At 46.2% G+C, this 4,896-nt stretch overlaps 1 protein-coding gene and 1 long non-coding RNA gene across 9 annotated transcripts in view; one reads left to right on the plus strand and one right to left on the minus strand.

Moving 5' to 3' along the window:
- AGTR1 (angiotensin II receptor type 1) overlaps positions 1–4,896 on the plus strand; it is a 61,616-nt gene that overhangs the window by 27,421 nt on the left and 29,299 nt on the right. For 4 of the 8 annotated variants that reach the window (XM_025214706.1, XM_025214701.1, XM_025214702.1 and 1 more), the window contains one exon: positions 4,176–4,275. The exons of the other annotated variants lie outside the window; for them this stretch is intronic. The gene's annotated coding sequence lies outside the window, so the exon portion shown is untranslated. The remainder of the gene's footprint in view (positions 1–4,175; positions 4,276–4,896) is intronic. 8 annotated transcript variants of the gene reach the window in all.
- Positions 1–4,896, minus strand: part of LOC102370014 — a 73,952-nt gene that overhangs the window by 26,787 nt on the left and 42,269 nt on the right. The gene's annotated exons all lie outside the window — the stretch shown is intronic.

Below are 4,896 nucleotides of genomic sequence, written 5' to 3' on the forward strand. Positions count from 1 at the left end.
CAATCCTCTACCCTCCCAGCAAGTGTCCTAACCAGCAAGCTACCCAGTCAGGATTCCTCTTGTTTGCTTCCTTCTGGCCCAAATCTTGAGGTGAATACCTTATGCAAGGACCAACTCAGGCTAATAGCCCTCTCTGTCCCACCCATATCAATACCCCTGTGTTCCACTATTGTTTCCACAAAGACCCAGCCTCAAGAGAAGGGATGGATGCTGCCTTCACACTGCCTATGCTACAGCATATGGTAAGGGCAGTCTCCTGGAAAGTGAGAGTTAGGACCTTATCAGGTATTTCTAGATTCTCTGTAACTTCTTCCACTTTTGGGCAAGTTGTTCTCACCATTAAACTAGTATGTAAAAGATGGGTGGCAACACTACTGCCAATGGCATTTTAAAAGGTGAGCACTGCTCATCTGGATATGGACCCTCAAAAAAGGGTCTCTGCACTGGAACTTGAGTGGACAAAGTCACCTAATTTGCAGCCCCGGGGCCAAGTGTCTAAACTCCAGTTTCACCCAGCTGCCCCATGTGCCCAGCATTTCTACTGAATAGCTCTAGGCTACTCCCTGCTCAGCATGATATTTCTAACTTTCCCACTGACTCTATAAGGAGCCCATGTGCCTGGCTCCATTTTTGTGCAAAGTCCCCCTGGGGCCATATGTGTAGGTTTCCCTCGCTTTATGTTATACATGCGTTCCTGGAAAACGGTGCCTAACTCAAATTCGCATAAAAAGAACCCACTTTACAACGTAACAAATAGGAATACGTGCAAGACCTCGACTGTACTGACCCCCAGACCCATTTCCACCACTTTTACAAGACAATTTTGGTACTCACCAACAGCAGACAGTACACACAATCACAGGGTGATGGTGAATGTTACCATAATGGGGATGGCAACTACAGAAACGTGTCACAGATAACAAGCGAGGAGCACGGATCCACACAGGAGACTATATTATGGTGCATGTCACTCCCACAATGCCCCACACAAAGCAGCTGACTGCAAGCTTCTGCCACACTGATTACATAAGAGTGAATTTACCTCGCATATAACAAATTTTTGGTAAAAAAAGGGTCATTGCATAAGAGCTAATTCACACATACAGAACCTGCATAAAGCAAGGGAGACCTGTAATCAAAATATGTTGTTTTGTTAGTCCTGCAGTCATTAGCATTAAATGGACATCTCTTCAGATTCATAGAACTATATCTAGTTTTCTTGAGCATCTTGACAGTGCATCCAATGCTTATTTCCATACCTGAGTTAATGTTTTTAGCTACAGTTAAAAAACAGGTCTGCAGGGGTGTGAAATAGGAGCTTCGTTACCAGGAGCAGCTAAGGGAGAGCAGAAATGCAGGAGAAAGTCTAGTTTGACTAGCTGAACATCAAGACCTGTGACAAGGAGAGAGAGAAGCGTTTAGAAGGAATTGGATAGTTTATAATGAGCCCTGAAGTCAGTTGACCCTGTCACTGCTTCCTGAATAGAAATGCTGTCTCTGCCAGCCAGTTGGTTTTAACCTTTGGGTGGACCAGGAATCAAAGGCCAGTTCAGCTGCACCACTGGATCTGCCTCTTGGATCTGCCTCTGGGTTTGGGTGTAGGGGGGTTGCTATGGCAGAAGGTATTAGCCCCCTGGCTGGGAAGAAAAGATAGAGTTGTCATGCAGATGGTCTTGTTTAAGTGTGGCCAGGGCCTGGGACACAATGGGTCTTTAGAAAACACAAAGCACTTGGTATTTTTAAGTTTGAACATGCAAGTCATTTGCTTGTTTCTTTCTTTATTGTCTTTCCCTCAGCCTAGAGACCGACACCTGCTACTCTGCTTTACCTTATTTCTAGTCAGGCCTTTTCCTTTTTTTTGTTTGTTTGTTTTTCTGCCCTCGTGTACAAGAACAGTGTTTCAAAGTCTGAATTGCAGACTCTTCTGGGAAGTGTTTTAATGGGCGGGGGGAGGGTGGAAGGAAGGGCAAATGAAAACAACTCCCAGAATGCCCTTTACTCACACACACCCTTATGTCACTGTCACTGCTCTTCTGCTGGAGCTGAAGACAGAAGAATGCAAGAGGAGGAGACATGGGGGTGGAAGGGTGAGGCACTTCCCACTATTCTAGCACCCTGCCACTTATGGAGTGCCCAGGGCTTGGGGCTCACTCACCCACTCATCCTTATGCTACTGCTTCCTTTTGCTTGCCCTCATCTTGCTCCATGAATCCTGTACCGTGGCTCCGCAGTGGGACAGCTTCAAGTCCAAGCCCATAGCCTGGTAATTAGAACACCTGCCCTCAGAATAAGTCAAGCTCGAACCTCTTCAATGCTATTAAATGCTCAAGTTGTCACACCCACTAACAATGCCCACTTCCCTACAAGGAAATACCCCCCTCCTGCCAGAGGCCACAGTGATCCATGCCAGGATTAGGATCTTAGACCTAGAGACCCCATCTTGCTTCTTATTATTACAGCTTGTATCTAGACATAAAAACACTGCCTTGAGAAAGCTCGAGATACTATTACAAACAGCAGATCTTTAACACAGCTCACAGTAACTATCACTTAGGTTCACCTCTTGCTGCTTTGGCTGCTCATTGCAACTGAGAGTCCCTGCCCCAGTATTCAAAGCTGTCATTAGGACTGGCCTTTACTGCCTGAGAGAGGCTGCTGTCCAAAGACCATGGGCATGTGCAGACAAAACGGGGGCCTTAAATTGAAGCGCTGGGTTTTAAAAAACACTGCTTCAATTTAGGGCTGATTAAATCCTTGTGTTGTGCACACACCCTGCTGGCTTATCTGCCTCTCCGGCAGGGAGGGGAGGGTGAGCTGCTGGTGGGCAGAGGCTAGTACTTCCCTCCACATCAGCTACGGACACCCCCCCCCCCCCCCCCGGGGGGCACGCCCGCACCCCCCCCCCCCCCCCCACAGGTGGCACACGTCCGCAGGCACCTGGGACTGCAGCTGTGGAGGGAAGCACAGGGTCCCCACGCAGATCAGGTAGGCAGGCTCCAGGGGTGGGAAAATAAAAGATCAGGCTCATCACTTTTCTTGGGCCGAGCCTGCTTTCCGGCTGGTGTCAGGCTGTCTGCAGGGCTTCCTGCAGAGCCATGGAGCTGCACGGAGCCTGGTGCTTCGCTCCACGGCTGTAGGGGCAGCAAACTAAAACTCCTCAGAGGAGTTTTAATTTGCCGTGCCCCAAGTCATTTAAGGCACGTTACCCCAAATTTCCTACAGCAGCTGGAATTAATGCGCAATACGCTACCGAGGTGTGCAAACACTGACACCATTAAAATGGTGCAAAAGCTTTGAAGTGTCATGCACACATGCCTCTCATTTCATCTACAAACACCCCATGACAGCTACATTCTCCTAGAACATGGAAATTCTTGGCCAACAGAGAGAAGCTTATGACTGTGAAGGTCAGAATATGAACTATCCCAGAATGACCACAGCAATATTCAGAACTCCCTGCAAAACCTATTTGTGACATAGCTTTCCTTCAATACATACAGACAAACACTAAACTACTTGAGGTATTTCTCTTTCAGCCTGGGAAGGAAAGAGATTGTTATGGTTGTTTCTATTTTTACATACTTGGGAGGCACCCAGATGGTACAGTGAAGAGGACCATATAAGTACCTAACCGAAGGAGAGCAGAAAGGGTGTATATAGAATTTTCTTAACACTCAGCAAGTAAAACTACCAGTTCACCAAAGTTAGTTGTCTATTTATTTGCAGATCTGGTAAAGTTTTCCTACTACACGGGTCCAGAGTTCATACTGGAAGTTCTGGCCCAATTAACTATAGAAATAATGCTCCAGCTACGAAGTTTAGGTATCTAACTAGAGATCCACCACCTAAATGTGGATAGGAAAGTGCACTATAATGGAACTACTAGCAAATTTATTAAAACTTATTTTTAATGTTTTCATGTGCAACTACCAGCTGGGGCCAGGCTCCAACCAAGTCTGAATTTGGTCCCTACATAATACTAAAGAAGAGTACATACTGTACTGATTTGCATACTTAATACATTGGAGCCACAAGATAGTAAACGCAAAATGATAATAATGTTCAGGAAATGCTACTGTGAAACCCATTTCAGTTTTCACAACTCAGCCCAATTCTGATGGTTCTTTTGGGGCCTGTAATGGTTGAGTTATCTCTAACTTGCTTGCTCCTTCCAGGTCCACAGAAAGGTATAGCATCCCCAGGAGTCAAATTTGAAGCATCCCTTAGTACAACAAATCCAATCCCAGATTATTCTGAAGAAGATTCTCTGATCAGGTACCAGCAATTTTTCTTTCGCCATAGCGAGAAGGCCACCAAGGGAAAAAAGTCAATTGAATATTATACAACATATTATTTTTTCTAAATAATGCTGTATTTCAAATATCATCTCACTCTCTTGGACTAAATACAGATGGTCAAAAAACCCAAGGTTGAATTGATTCAATCTTCACAGGTTAGTCTAAACTGCATAGACTGAACCAATATGCAAGTGAACAGACATCCACTTTTGAATCCGGAAATATGGCTACATGCTGCAGTGGCCCAGGCCAGAAGCCAGGGATGGGGATACTAGAGCACACCTCCTTGCTATGTTGAAACAGACAGGTTGGGTCAAGGCTAGCCTCCCCACCCTGAGAGGTGAGGGAGTTGGGGGGAAGGTCGTGGGGAAGATGAAAAACATCCTGGGATGCTGGGGGACTGTGAGAGAATCTGGGACAGAAGTTCAATAAGCCAATTTAACCTAAATCAGTTAAGTCTGATACTACATCCATCTGGGTTTATCTTAAACTAGTTTCTGTGCAGTGAACTTCATGGGCTTCCTAATACGGGGGGCGGGGGGGTTAGGGGGCACCAGCAGCTGATCCCTGACCTGAAGGGGGGGGGGCGGGGGCAAAC

Source organism: Alligator sinensis, unplaced genomic scaffold (genome assembly GCF_000455745.1).
Source record: "Alligator sinensis unplaced genomic scaffold, ASM45574v1 scaffold1178_1, whole genome shotgun sequence".
NCBI lineage: Eukaryota > Metazoa > Chordata > Crocodylia > Alligatoridae > Alligator > Alligator sinensis.